Source organism: Cherax quadricarinatus, chromosome 4 (assembly GCF_038502225.1).
Source record: "Cherax quadricarinatus isolate ZL_2023a chromosome 4, ASM3850222v1, whole genome shotgun sequence".
Lineage (NCBI taxonomy): Eukaryota > Metazoa > Arthropoda > Malacostraca > Decapoda > Parastacidae > Cherax > Cherax quadricarinatus.
This window is the reverse complement of record NC_091295.1, coordinates 49,521,895-49,537,938: the sequence shown is the minus strand read 5'-3', so window position 1 is coordinate 49,537,938 and position 16,044 is coordinate 49,521,895.

The following is a 16,044-nucleotide window of genomic DNA, read 5'->3' as shown; positions in this document are numbered from 1 at the left end:
GGCATAATAGTCACTGCCTATCAAAATATCTATTGGCCCCACAGAATCATTATTTACACCAGAAGGTGCCAAATTTACCTTACTTGAAAGCCTTTCAGTAGCGTTACCAAGCCCTATTGTAGATATTTTCTCTGGGAGCCTATCCACAATTACGGCATTAATACGTTTTCTCTCATTGCCCAGCCTGACAGTTACATAAACAGTGTCGTATGACTGGGCCTTCTTATTCGAGAGAAAGCCAGATAACTTGAGTATAGCAGGATCTCCCATTTGTACCTTCATCCCATTAAGGCAATTACGTTTTATGAAGGTACGTTGTGATCCCTGATCCAGTAATGCTGTTACAGTTTTGGATTTACGCCGTTTATCATTAATCACCACATTCAACACAGGTAAAGCTACCTCAGCTAGGCCATCATTACTGACATTAGCTGCAATCTCTACGTTGGCTACTGTTGCGTCCGGGTTATTATCACTATCAGTACTATTGTTACCATCATTACGATTAGATCCGCCCTTACACATAGCTATGTGGTGTCTTCCCTTGTTACACTGATAACAATGGTTCAAGTTAGCACGGCAATCCCTTACATTATGATTTCCTAGACACCTGATACATCTAGCAAGCTCTTCCAATCTTTCCACTTTAACATCCCATGAATTATAGGCATTACAGTTCTTAGAGAAATGAGTACCGTTGCAGAAGATACAATCTCTCCTTTCTTTGCCTGACCTCTTATCAACTGAGCTACCCTTATTGTGGTATTTACTCCTCTTGCTTTGATGTGGAGAACCACTATTACTGGCCCCTGTCACTTGATATGTGCCTACGTAACCCCGTTTAGTAGATGACTTATGATTATTGATATTGGGATAAATTTTCCTTTTGTGGAACTTGACAGGTGCACTGGGGTCTGTAGACGTGGTATTCCTAGAGGTAATGGGTTGGCTGGTCTGCAGTTGGACAATTAGCTCCTGCAGGCCCACTCTTATTTCTTCCAACCCGAAGTAACCCTTGTGATATCTGTTAGATAGCCACTCTACTGTCTTGTGGTTCAATTTATTCTGAATCAAGGCACTCAACAACCACTCTGCTCCCTCCAGATCATATTTATTACTCAAGGTCTTAAGCGTGCTTTCTAGTTTGATCCTAAATTGCTGTAAGCCGTTGCGGTTGTGATCTGGAGTCTTCAAACTAGCCAAAATAGCTACTAGATCCAGCCTACTTTGCTCAAAGTTACCATAAGTGACCTCCAACAAATCAACTGCCTCACTATAGGAGTCATCTACATTTGGGAATGCTTGTATGAGAACATGCGCATCTCCCCTTACTTGTCCCTTTAAATAGCATAATTTGGTAACACTTGCAAGATAACTCCTATCATGTACGACTGCTTTAAAGATACCTGGAGTTTACCTGGAGAGAGTTCCGGGGGTCAACGCCCCCGCGGCCTGGTCTGTGACCAGGCCTCCTGGTGGATGAGAGCCTGATCAACCAGGCTGCTACTGCTGGCTGCACGCAAACCAACGTACGAGCCACAGCCCGGCTGATCAGGAACCGACTTTAGGTGCTTGTCCAGTGCCAGCTTGAAGACTGCCAGGGGTCTGTTGGTAATCTCCCTTATGTATGCTGGGAGGCAGTTGAACAGTCTCGGGCCCCTGACACTTATTGTATGGTCTCTTAACGTGCTAGTGACACCCCTGCTTTTCATTGGGGGGATGTTGCATCGTCTGCCAAGTCTTTTGCTTTCGTAATGAGTGATTTTCGTGTGCAAGTTCGGTACTAGTCCCTCTAGGATTTTCCAGGTGTATATAATCATGTATCTCTCCCGCCTGCATTCCAGGGAATACAGGTTCAGGAACCTCAAGCACTCCCAGTAATTGAGGTGTTTTATCTCCGTTATGCGTGCCGTGAAGGTTCTCTGTACATTTTCTAGGTCAGCAATTTCACCTGCCTTGAAAGGTGCTGTTAGTGTGCAGCAATATTCCAGCCTAGATAGAACAAGTGACCTGAAGAGTGTCATCATGGGCTTGGCATCCCTCGTTTTGAAGGTTCTCATTATCCATCCTGTCATTTTTCTAGCAGATGCGATCGATACAATGTTATGGTCCTTGAAGGTGAGATCCTCCGACATGATCACTCCCAGGTCTTTGACGTTGGTGTTTCGCTCTATTTTGTGGCCAGAATTTGTTTTGTACTCTGATGAAGATTTAATTTCCTCGTGTTTACCATATCTGAGTAATTGAAATTTCTCATTGTTGAGCTTCATATTGTTTTCTGCAGCCCACTGAAAGATTTGGTTGATGTCCGCCTGGAGCCTTGCAGTGTCTGCAATGGAAGACACTATCATGCAGATTCGGGTGTCATCTGCAAAGGAAGACACGGTGCTGTGGCTGACATCCTGGAGTTTACCTGGAGAGAGTTCCGGGGGTCAACGCCCCCGCGGCCTAGTCTGTGACCAGGCCTCCTGGTGGATCAGAGCCTGATCAACCAGGCTGTTGCTGCTGGCTGCACGCAAACCAACGTACGAGCCACAGCCCGGCTGGTCAGGAACCAACTTTAGGCGCTTGTCCAGTGCCAGCTTGAAGACTGCCAGGAGTCTGTTGGTAATCCCCCTTATGTATGCTGGGAGGCAGTTGAACAGTCTCGGGCCCCTGACACTTATTGTATGGTCTCTTAACGTGCTAGTGACACCCCTGCTTTTCATTGGGGGGATGTTGCATCGTCTGCCAAGTCTTTTGCTTTCATAGTGAGTGATTTTCGTGTGCAAGTTCGGTACTAGTCCCTCTAGGATTTTCCAGGTGTATATAATCATGTATCTCTCCCGCCTGCGTTCCAGGTGATACAGGTTCAGGAACCTCAAGCGCTCCCAGTAATTGAGGTGTTTTATCGCCGTTATGCGCGCCGTGAAGGTTCTCTGTACATTTTCTAGGTCAGCAATTTCACCTGCCTTGAAAGGTGCTGTTAGTGTGCAGCAATATTCCAGCCTAGATAGAACAAGTGACCTGAAGAGTGTCATCATGGGCTTGGCCTCCCTCGTTTTAAAGGTTCTCAATATCCATCCTGTCATTTTTCTAGCAGATGCAATTGATACAATGTTATGGTCCTTGAAGGTAAGATCCTCCGACATGATCACTCCCAGGTCTTTGACGTTGGTGTTTCGCTCTATTTTGTGGCCAGAATTTGTTTTGTACTCTGATGAAGATTTAATTTCCTCATGTTTACCATATCTGAGTAATTGAAATTTCTCATCATTGAACTTCATATTGTTTTCTGCAGCCCACTGAAAGATTCGGTTGATGTCCGCCTGGAGCCTTGCAGTGTCTACAATGGAAGACACTGTCATGCAGATTCGGGTGTCATATGCAAAGGAAGACACGGTGCTGTGGCTGACATCCTTGTCTATGTCGGATATGAGGATGAGGAACAAGATGGGAGCGAGTACTGTGCCTTGTGGAACAGAGCTTTTCACCGTAGCTGCCTTGGACTTTACTCTGTTGACGACTACTCTCTGTGTTCTGTTAGTGAGGAAATTATAGATCCATCGATCGACTTTTCCTGCTATTCCTTTAGCACGCATTTTGTGCGCTATTATGCCATGGTCACACTTGTCGAAGGCTTTTGCAAAGTCTGTATATATTACATCTGCATTCTTTTTATCTTCTAGTGCATTTAGGACCTTGTTGTAGTGATCCAATAGTTGAGACAGACAGGAGCGACCTGTTCTAAACCCATGTTGCCCTGGGTTGTGTAACTGATGGGTTTCTAGATGGGTGGTGATCTTGCTTCTTAGGACCCTTTCAAAGATTTTTATGATATGGGATGTTAGTGCTATCGGTCTGTAGTTCTTTGCTGTTGCTTTACTGCCCCCTTTGTGGAGTGGGGCTATGTCTGTTGTTTTTAGTAACTGTGGGACGACCCCCGTGTCCATGCTCCCTCTCCATAGGATGGAAAAGGCTCGTGATAGGGGCTTCTTGCAGTTCTTGATGAACACGGAGTTCCATGAGTCTGGCCCTGGGGCAGAGTGCATGGGCATGTCATTTATCGCTTGTTCGAAGTCATTTGTCATCAGGATAACATCGGATAGGCTTGTTTTAACCAAATTTTGTGGCTCTCTCATAAAAAATTCATTTTGATCTTCGACTCTCAGTCTGGTTAGCGGCTTGCTAAAAACTGAGTCATATTGGGACTTGAGTAGCTCACTCATTTCCTTGCTGTCATCTGTGTAGGACCCATCTTGTTTAAGTAGGGGCCCAATACTGGATGTTGTTCTCGACTTTGATTTGGCATAGAAGAAATACTTTGGGTTTCTTTCGATTTCATTTATGGCTTTTAGTTCTTCCCGTGATTCCTGACTCCTATAAGATTCCTTTAGCTTGAGTTTGATGCTTGCTATTTCTCTGACCAGTGTCTCCCTACCTTGTCTATGTCAGATATGAGGATGAGGAACAAGATGGGAGCGAGTACTGTGCCTTGTGGAACAGAGCTTTTCACCGTGCCTGCCTCGGACTTTACTCTGTTGACTACTACTACTCTGTGTTCTGTTAGTGAGGAAATTATAGATCCATCGACTGACTTTTCCTGTTATTCCTTTAGCATGCATTTTGTGTGCTATTACGCCATGGTCACACTTGTCAAAGGCTTTTGCAAAGTCTGTATATATTACATCTGCATTCTTTTTGTCTTCTAGTGCATCTAGAACCTTGTCGTAGTGATCCAATAGTTGAGACAGACAGGAGCGACCTGTTCTAAACCCATGTTGCCCTGGGTTGTGTAACTGATGGGTTTCTAGATGGGCGGTGGTCTTGCTTCTTAGGACTATTTCAAAGATTTTTATGATATGGGATGTTAGTGCTATCAGTCTGTAGTTCTTTGCTGTTGCTTTACTGCCCCCTTTGTGGAGTGGGGCTATGTCTGTTGTTTTTAGTAACTGTGGGACGACCCCCGTGTCCATGCTCCCTCTCCATAGGATGGTAAAGGCTCGTGATAGGGGCTTCTTGCAGTTCTTGATGAACACGGAGTTCCATGAGTCTGGCCCTGGGGCAGAGTCCATGGGCATGTCATTTATCACCTGTTCGAAGTCATTTGGCATCAGGATAACATCAGATAGGCTTGTGTTAACCAAATTCTGTGGCTCTCTCATAAAAAATTCATTTTGATCTTCGACTCTCAGTCTGGTTAGTGGCTTGCTAAAAACTGAGTCATATTGGGACTTGAGTAGCTCACTCATTTCCTTGCTGTCATCTGTGTAGGACCCATCTTGTTTAAGTAAGGGCCCAATACTGGACGTTGTTCTCGACTTTGATTTGGCATAGGAGAAGAAATACTTTGGGTTTCTTTCGATTTCATTTATGGCTTTTAGTTCTTCCCGCGATTCCTGACTCCTATAAGATTCCTTTAGCTTAAGTTCGATGTTTGCTATTTCTCTGACCAGTGTCTCCCTACGCATTTCATATAGATTGACCTCTTTTAGCCGCTCTGTTATTCTTTTCCGTCGCCTGTAAAGAGAGCGCCTGTCTCTTTCTATTTTACATCTACTCCTTTTTCTTAGAGGAATAAGTCTTGTGCATACATCGAGTGCCACCAAGTTAATCTGTTCTAGGCATAAGTTGGGGTCTGTGTTGCTTAGTATATCTTCCCAGCTTATATCGGTTAGGACTTGGTTTACTTGGTCCCACTTTATGTTTTTGTTATTGAAGTTGAATTTGGTGAATGCTCCCTCTTGACTAATCTCATTTTGTCGGTCTGGGGCTCTGCGCATACATGTCTGAACCTCAATTATGTTGTGATCTGAGTATATTGTTTTTGATATGGTGACATTTCTTATCAGATCATCATTGTTAGTGAAGATGAGGTCTAGTGTATTCTCCATTCTAGTAGGCTCTATTATTTGCTGGTTTAAATTGAATTTTGTGCAGAGATTTAAAAGCTCGTGTGAGTGTGAGTTTTCATCAGAGCTGCCTCCTGGTGTTATTACTGCAACAATATTATTTGCTATATTCCTCCATTTTAGGTGCCTTAAGTTGAAATCCCCCAGGAGCAAGATGTTGGGTGCAGGAGCTGGAAGATTTTCCAGACAGTGGTCAATTTTTAACAGCTGTTCCTGGAATTGCTGGGATGTTGCATCTGGAGGCTTGTAGACTACCACAATGACTAGGTTTTGGTTCTCGACCTTTACTGCTAAAACTTCCACTACATCATTTGAGGCATCAAGCAGTTCTGTGCAAACAAGTGACTCTGCAATGTACAGGCCAACTCCTCCCAGTTTTCTCCCGGATTAAACAGGCATGCATAATTCTGGGAGTTTTGGTAGACACCTCTGATTTTCCTTACTAGGTTGACCAGCAACATTGTTTACACCCTTTACCTTCTCCAAAGCCTTAGTTTTGCAGGACACAATGTTGTCCTGCACTTCATAATATTGATCCAGCAGCCGCTCCCTTTCAGCATCATCTGCAAAATTCACCAGTAGATCTCTCTCACAGTCCTTATACCACAATTTATATGACTCATATCTATTTTCTAAGGCATCTAGGTGTAACTTTAATTCATCAGGGTTTACCGTTTCTTGTCCCATTAACTCCATACACTTTTTGTATGATTTAGTAACATGACCCTTCCGAGCTTGTAGTGACGCTTTCTTTGCTTTGGCATCCATGGACTTGCCAGCCGCACTAACTTCCTCAGACCCAGCCATGGTTAGGGAATTAATAATCACCAATTATACAACTTAAGTAGACACCTTGTGAGAGTAATTCTTGCACTTTACTCTTGTATAAATCCTAGCCACCCATGGTGCATAATAAACATATTAAACTAAAAAAAAAACCATGTGCTAGTAATTAATTGGGCTAATTATCATCCACCACACGACTGATTAAATTTGTGTACCCTATACCCACTTCCTTCAATCAGTCACTTAATTATTAAGAAATTAATTCAATTAATTTTTTCGCTGATTGCATCCGGTTCAGGAAGGACCAGCGGGCAGATGTGGAAAATTTTATAGGGTGGTTACCTGTATGTACCTCGACATTATATGCATACAAGTAAACTCATTGGGAGACAACAACCATATTGTTTACCATAGTCACCCCGTGTAGACATGTGAGAAAACTTAACCACCTCTGGTCCCTGCAGGTGGTTCCTTCGACCTCACAAACTTATCCATATATATCCGAGACCAGTATAAATTGGATAGCACCCACAAGTACGGCGCTACTAATTAATTGTGGACTGTATAGATTATATTAGTTTAACTGAATGAAGGGGGGGGTAGGTTACACATGGATATATCCATCAAGGAAAAAACACTTGTATATAATACCACCACTTACCAGATATTCTCTGGTGGTCACTTGATGTAGCGTGATCACCCCCAACCTATCCAATTACAACATACCTAACTGGCCGGTATCAGTCTGCTATAACTAGAAGGGTTACTTAACTGTGGGTGATTGATGATCCTTATTTCCTCCATTCACCATCTCATTTCGATGTCCTGCTACACCGACACGGTTCTTATTCCAGCAGGACGAGGTATCCGTTGGTTTGTCCCGGTTTAGAAACGTGACTCCATAAAACTTCACTATCCTCGGGACAGGAACCGTGTTCACTCGGAGCAGGGTGACTTATTTCACTTCCCGCATTCTCTTAACTTAATGTTATTATCACTGATTACATTACCATTCACAAGACGATTTAATGTCTCATAATTGTTATACACATTAGAGGTCACTCCATTAAGATCTGGGACCGATGAGTGAAGATTAACTCACGGGTAATTTTCCCTGGACACATTCCATGGTGGCACACCCGTCACCCCTGATCCTACCATTATTCACTAATTTTACCACTTAATTACAGCGGTGCCGTCAATCACGTTCCCTCACTCTTCACCAGGGACAGTCACGACACTTCCTATTATGAAGTGAGACCTATATTAATCCTTAGGCCGCCGTGAACACCAATTTCCTGGTCCCATGTTTTCACAGCCTCCTCACTACATTACAAAAACTGGCGCCTCCCCATGCCCCGTCTCGACCTGTCCCCACGCACATTCGCACAGCCGCAGAGGGAACTGTTGGTTCTATTCCATTTTCAAATACATTTTGACCCAAATCAGCACACTAAACACTTATTAGGCACTATAGCTTAGGAAATTAAACAATTTCCACACAGCGGGGCAGGGGATAGTGCGGGGGTAGAGGGTAGCAAGAGATTGGGGTAGAAAGGGCTGAAGGTATCATAAGAGTTTTTGGAGTAAGTCAGTTGTTGTCCAAAAGTCAATGAGAGAGTCCGGATGAAAGGTGGGTCCATCAGCGAGAAGGGAAGGTAAAGAGAGAGCAGCAGAGCTAAGACATTGGAGGTAAATTCTGCGTGCTCATTGATAAAGTGGGCAGTCTAACAGAATGTGGCTGACCGATAATGGAACCTGACAATTCTCACAGAGAGGAGCAGGGCGCCTCTCCATGAAATATCCATGAGTAAGACGAGTATGGCCAATGCGAAGGCGGGAGAGAGTAGTCTCCCAACCTCGACACTGGTGACAAGAAGACGGCCAGTAACCTATACTCGGTTTAATAGAACAGAGTTTGTTATTGAGCAGAGCAGACCAACGTTGCTGCCAACGGATGTGAAGGTGGGTAGCTATTACAGCAAAATAGTCCGGAAATGGAACACCTCGATATGAAATTTGTAGGTCATGTACTGCTGACCGTGCAGCAGTGTCTGCCTGTTCATTGCCCTGTACGTCAACATAACCAGGGACCCAACAAAAAACAACATCTTTATGTTTGGTAGAGATACGGCGTAGCCAAAGATGGATACAGAGTGAGGTGTATCAAATTTCCGTATAGCCTGTAGAGCACTAAGGGAGTCTGAGACAACCACAAATGATGACACAGGCATAGATGCGATACGAATAAGTGCTGCAAGAATGGCATACAATTCAGCAGTAAAAATGCTAGCCGAAGACAGTAAATGTCTTCACACGACGCTGTCCAGGAACACTGCTGCGAATCCAACGCTGTCAGAAGATTTAGAGCCATTTGTGTACACTGCGATGGCATGAGAATGAGAGTGGAAGTGGTCAAGAAAAAGAGAGCGGGAAGCCACCGTAGGCAGTTGAGCTTTCGAGCAAGGGAGTGAGAAAGAACAGACCCGAACAGGGAAAAGTGAGATGCTACATGAACATATAAAAGCAGTGACTGAAGGGAGGACAAGAGCGAATGTAGGCAAAGAGAGAAGGGACGGAGCAAACAGGGGCGGCGAACAAATAAAGAATGTCTGCTAATATCAGTGACCATTCTATAAATGGAAGGATTGCGGAGATCGTGAGAGCACACATAGTAGTGAAGGCAATGGGCATCACGGCGATCAGACAAGGATGGAACATTCGCTTCTGCATAGAGGCTCTCAACAGGGAAAGAGCGAAAAGCACCAAGGCATAAACGTAATCCTTGGTGATGGATGGGGTTAAGGCTAGAGAGAGTAGCAGGAGAGGCCGCTGAATAGATCTGGTCACCATAATCGAGTTTCGATAAAATGAGGGCTGAATGTAGGCGGAGAGTTCGACGATCAGCTCCCCATGAAAGATGAGCAAGGCTTTTAAGAAGGTTCGGCCGATGGTGACAAGTTGCCTTTAGAGAGGTAATGTGGGGTTTCCAGGATAACCTACGGTCAAAGAGAAGGCCTAGAAACCTGACTGTATTACATTCAGGGATACGGGAACCATAGAGGTACAAAGGATGATCAGAGATGACAGAGCATCTAGTGAAAGTAATTTGGTGAGTTTTGGTACTGGAAAATTTAAAGCCATGTGTGGTGGCCCAATTGGAAACACGGTCGACCGCATGCTGGAGAGAAACTGTAATGAGGTAACAGTCAGCGCCTGCACAAGCAATAGCGAAGTCATCTGCGTAGAGTGATGACCAAATATTGGATGGAAGAACAGAGGCCAAATCATTTATACTACTAATCATGGGAAGCGCTAAACCCGTAGGGATTATACAGTTCCTATGGGGGGATGGAAGGCATTCAGACTCAATTTGGGGAACTGGAACAAAAATCAAGTTCACCAGATCAAGAGCCCCTCACCAGCATCAAGGAACCTTCCCTGAGGGGCAAATCATTTATAGCAAGGAGAAAAAGTGTTGTGTTCAGAATACATCCCTGAGGGACACCTTCAGCTTGGACAAAGTCCGGGGAGAGCACATTATTGACTTGAACATGGAAATGTCTGTCAGTTAAAAAGTTCTTAAGGAAAGATGGTAGATTGCCTTAGAGGCCTAAGGAGTGGGCTTGGGCCAAAATATTATACCTCCAAGTTGTCATATGCCTTCTCAAGGTCAAAAAATATGGCAATAACTGAGTGGTTATCCGCAAAGGCATTACGAACATACATATCCAAACGTAGTAAGGGGTCTATAGTAGAACGGCCCTTACGAAAGCCATACTGACGAGTGGAGACTTGTGTGTCTCTAAATACCACATTAAAGGTCTATTTACCAGACGTTCCATCACTTTGCAAACTGCACTGGTAAGAGCAATGGGACGATAGTGGGAGGCTTCATGTCCCGTAGTACCCGGTTTGCGGAAAGGGAGAACAATGGCAGATTTCCACAGTTGTGGAAGAACTCCTTGTGACCAAATAAAATTGAAAAGGCATAAGAGGACTGCAAGGGCTGACTGATGTAAATGTTGTAACATATGAATATGAATGTCGTCGGGCCCAGCTGTCGATGATCGGCAAGCTGAGAGTGTTGCCTCCAGTCCCTGAAGTGTAAAAGGCACATTATACTGTTCTTCTCTGAGAGAAGAAAAGTCCAAGGGTGCTAACTCTCTGGCAGACTTTGAGGAAAGAAACGAGGGGCAGAGATGGAGCCCCAGAGAAATACTGACCAGATGATTGCCAATTTCAATGGCAACATCTAGTGGGTTTGGTATATCAACACCGGCAACCTGCAGAACAGGAGCCGGGACAGGAGAATATTTACCACTCAGTTTCCGTACTTTTTTCCAGACTGTACTCATAGAGGAAGCAGAGGTGATGGTGGAGACATAATCTCGCCAGCAAGTGCATTAAGCGTCACGGATGACACGGCAAGCGATCGCACGCTTCTGCTTAAAATCAAGAAGTCTCTCAGTGGTTCTATTATACCAGTACCTGCCCCATGCAGTGCGTTTCAAACGTACTGCACAAGCACAAGCAGGGGACCACCAAGGCACGCATTTCTGAGAATGCCCGCCCGAGGTTTCGGGTATAGAATGAGAAGCTGTGGTTAAAATTGAGGACGAAAAGAGGTGTAAAAGCTCATCAATGGAGGACGAAGAAGGAACCTCACTAAAAACAGTTAGTTGTGAGTAAAGGTCCCAATTTGCCTGATCAAATTGCCAGCGTGGGTTATGAAGAGGTGGTGAATATGAAGGGGAAGTAAGAATGACTGGAAAATGATCGCTGTCATGTAAATCCGGGAGAACAGACCAGATGAAATCTAGTGCAGTGGAGGAAGAGCAGACTGAGAGATCGATGCAAGAGAGAGTATGAGTCCGAGGATCAAAATGGGTGCGAGTACCTGTATTTAAAACATGGAGGGGGTGGGAAGCAAGAAAAGCCTCTAGCTGAATGCCACGGGAATCACAGTGAGACCCCCCAGAGGAAATGATGGGCATTAAAATCGCCAAGTAACAGAAGTGGTGGCGATAATGACGAAACAAGAAAGGCAATATCCGGAATAGATAATGCTCGAGAAAGAGAGAGATACAAGGAACAGAGTATACCACCTATGCAGGTAGATACGGGCTGCTGTGTAACGCAGCGAAGTACAAACAAATAGCTGATGGTACGGAATATCAGTGCGTAGAAGAAGGGCACTTTCGTTAAAGGTCCCATCAGGAAAAGGATTCGAAGAATACAATAAATTATAGCCTGAGATGGGATAGATAACAGCAGAGTGTAATTTTGGTTCTTGTAAGCAAACACCAACAGGGTAAAATTGGGAGAGCAACATCTGAAGCTCACTCCAATTACCCCTGAGGCCGCGTATATTGCACTGTAAATAGGCCATGATTGGCAACGATAAAGATACTAGAAATCCGCAGGTAAGGGTACTTACGGACTAGAAGGGTTAGAAAAGTCCACGTGCGGTGGCAGCGGAAAACGTTCAAGCAGCGAAGGAATGGTGCGCTGTGAAGAAAGGAGTTGCGCAGATGGAGAAGAGGAAAGAGAAGGAACAGAGGGTGGATCAGTGTCCATTGATGGTTTGGTCTTTGCAATATATTCAGAGAGTGCTTCAAGTGTTTCGGAGTTCAGAGATATTGTATGGGAGGCAATATTGGAGATGGAAGGAGGAGGAGTTTGAGTAAAGATTGGAACTGTAATGGACTGTACCAAGGTAGGGGGGAGGGGCGAAAGGGTGGAGGGAACTGGAGAAATGTGGGAGGGGACAGAAGAGGCAGAAATCTGGGAGGTGGCAGAAGAGGAAAAAACTTGGGAGGGGATAGGGGAGGAAGGCACAGTACAAGGAGGATGATGAACCTCCACACTTGTAACAGAGCCAGTGAAAGGGGAAGAGGAAGAGGAAAGGGAAGAGACCAGGAAGGTAAAGTGTGGAGGTGGATGAAGGGATGGAGGGGTTAAAGGAGATTCTTTGGACTTCTGAAAAGTAGAGGGACAATTGGGAGGAGGTGTTGTACAAGGCCTTGTCGATACCAGGGTTTGTGAGGGAGAACACAAAGAAGTGAGAACAGACTGAGGTGTTGAAGTAGGGACGTCTGAGCCCAGGACAGCAAAAGAATTAGATACAGGAGTGACTATGGGACTGGGAACCGCAGAGGAGGCTGCAGAAGATGGGATCCTAGAAGTTGGGGGACGTTTTGAAACACGAGAATAAGAAACACGGGGTAGTCTCCCTTGGAGGCAGAGATGAGAAACCGCCATAGCATAAGGGAGACCTTCTGCCTCTTTGAGGCAATGAATTTCCCGCTCATTTAAGTAGACCTGGCAACGGCGAGAGTACGAAGGGTGAGCCTCATGACAATTAAGGCAAGAGAGAGGTTGACTGCAAGACGTATTAGAATGGTCATCGGCACCACAGACTGGGCATTTGGCTATAGATCTGCAATATTTTGCTTGGTGGCCAAATTGCCAGCAATTTCTACACTGTTGCGGTGTAGGGATCACCTTTCGAACTTGTAACCGATGTCCTGCTACATAAACAGAGGATGGGAGTTCACGGCTCTAAAAAGTTAAACGAGCCACATTGCAAGGGTATCGTCTCCGCCCACGGGCAGGAAGAACATAAGTGTCTACCTTGAGAATTGGGAGATCTTGGAGTTCCAGCTGTTCGAGAATGTCATTGCCACATGTCTGGAAATTCTGTTGGACTATGGTATGGGGCAGAATGACAGTACCACTACAAGAATTGAGGGAATGATGTTTTTCGATAGTGATAGGAATAGTATCAATATGTGAAAGAAGAGAAAGATCATGAGCTTGGGTAGCATTCTGGACTGTGATGATGCGCGTACCACTCTGAAGAGCATGAAAGGAAATATCTCTACCAACATGGCGTAGGAGCGCTTTGCCAATACTATGGTCGGAAAGATAGGCAGTAGGAGAAGTCAGTCTTAAAGTAAAGAATTTAGTCCATTGTGTGGTCCAAAACTGAGTGTAGAGAGGGAGTGCATGACGTGTCGGCCTTTTCCGAGTAGAATGGGAAGGTAACGAAGTAACATCATCAGGAGATTGTCGTTGGCGTTTAGAAGTGGGACCAGAGTTGGTCCGACGTGGGATGGGCTGGCGATTCAAAAATTGCCGCACTGTAGAAGGAGAGGCCAGAAGCATAGTCAAAGGAGAGCGGAGGTCAGACAAATCGAAGGAGTCAGTTGAACCCCTGGCACCTGAAGCAGGTGACGAAACAGCACCAGCAAGAGGTACAGGGGCCTTAGGAGTGTCTGAAGAGTGGCCAAAAGACGAGGCGAGGTCAGAATGGGGTGCGGTAACAATAAGGGGCCCAGGGGTAGCGGGGTCATGGATTGGGAACTCCATGGTTAGGTTATTTCTTTCTTTTTGTTTTCAAGAAAAAAAAAGAAAGAAAAAAAGAAAAAAGGGGGGACCAGGGAGGGATAGTTCCTAGGAGAAATGAAAGGGCCAGAAATCTCCCTCCATGCCCAAGAGGACCTCAGCACCGCAAGTAGCGCAGATACAGCATGGAACCCGTGCCATACCCTACCCTTCATGCCAGTAAACCAGCAATCCGGCATAGCAACCTCACATCTGCTGAGCTACCTCGGTGGACAAAAGAGAGGGCGGCCGGATATCCGCCACAAAGCATACCCCCTTCGGCCACCACCCCCGGAATCCGAAAGGTGGCTTCCAGAGATACGCCCGTTGCCCGAAAGACACCCAAAGCCACCCTCCGGGATACCGGAGAGGGATTGGGACATCCCCAGGCGATCAAGATTCCACCGCAAACTACGCCACCGCCAAGAACCTCAACGGAATGGGATGGACCCCGGTACCCTTTCCCCTACCTAGGAACTAGTGCGCCTTTGGGAAAAATCCCAAAGGCCAAAAAGAGGAAGGGCAAAAGGGAGGGGTGGGGAGGAGGAGGAGGAAGAAAAAGGGGAGGATGGGATAGGGAAGGGGGGATTTGGGGGTAATTATGTTCGGTCTGAGGAAGGAGACCGACAGGTCTAATTCCTCAGACCAAGAGCCTCTTCACCACGCCAAGGAGCCCCCCTTGAAGAAGAAAGAAGCGCTAAACCTACAAGGATCATACAGCGAAGTGGGTCAGGGGATAGTGCAGGATCACAGAGTAGCAAGAGTGGAAAGAACAACATAGGGAGAGTTATAAAGGGCTGTGAGGAGTACTAATGGAAGTATCTTCAGTTTGTTTAGTAAATCAATTGCTGTCAAAAAGTCAACAAGGAAGTCTGGGTCAAAGGTGGGTCTGTCAGCAAGGAGGTAAGATAAAGTAAGGACATTCGAGGAAATCCATCAAGTGTTTCCTGTAATACTCTGATCACAATGGATTTTCTGTCATATTATTGACATTCAGAAACAAGCGCTAAACCCTCTTGTGTCATACAACATTCATCCTCGTGAAACTGTTTATAAGTCATCAACTTTTCCAACAACTTTTCTCAGTGCTATATTTTGTGTACCACAATTATTTTTATTATTATTATTATCACACTGGCCGATTCCCACCAAGGCAGGGTGGCCCAAAAAAGAAAAACTTTCACCATCATTCACTCCATCACTGTCTTGCCAGAAGGGTGCTTTACACTACAGTTTTTAAACTGCAACATTAACACCCCTCCTTCAGAGTGCAGGCACTGTACTTCCCACAATTATAGTAGTAAATTATATTGATCAGGGGAAGTGCTGAACCCATAGGAGTCATCTAGTGTCTGAGGATATGGAAGGTTCAATCCAAGGAATGGGAGAACCAATTCCTTGGATCAAGAACCAATCACTGGCATCAAATTATTACAAGAAAAAAAAAATGAAATGCTAAACCCACAAGGGTCATATAGTGCTACAGAGTGGCATGTGTTAAAGATGAAATATGCAAAGATCAGAGACAAGTGAGGGTTAGGAGTAGGTAAGAAGTAGAGTTAGCAAGGGTAGTGGGGAGTGCTGAAGGGAAAATATAATCAAAAGTTGGTATAATAAGGCAGATGCTGATAAAAAGTCAAAGAGGAAGTCAGTATCAAAGGTGGGGGCTGTCAGCAAGGAGGCCAGGTAAAGTAAGTGTACATGTATTAAGATGGTGGTGATGTTGGAAATAAATTCTGCATGCCTACTGATAGACAAGACAGTTTATTAAGAGATTAACTGACAATAGAATGTAACACTTACACTTCTCAGAGAGCAGTGCTGGGTGTTTCCCCATGAGATACCATGAGTATGCTGTGTGTTCGGTGCAAAGGCAGGAGAGTGTAGTCTCCTGTCACTGGTATCAAAGCATGTTCCTTGAGAGACTCGGTGAATGGTGTGGTATACCGAACTTCCTTCTCCCATCTGATCAGGTCTG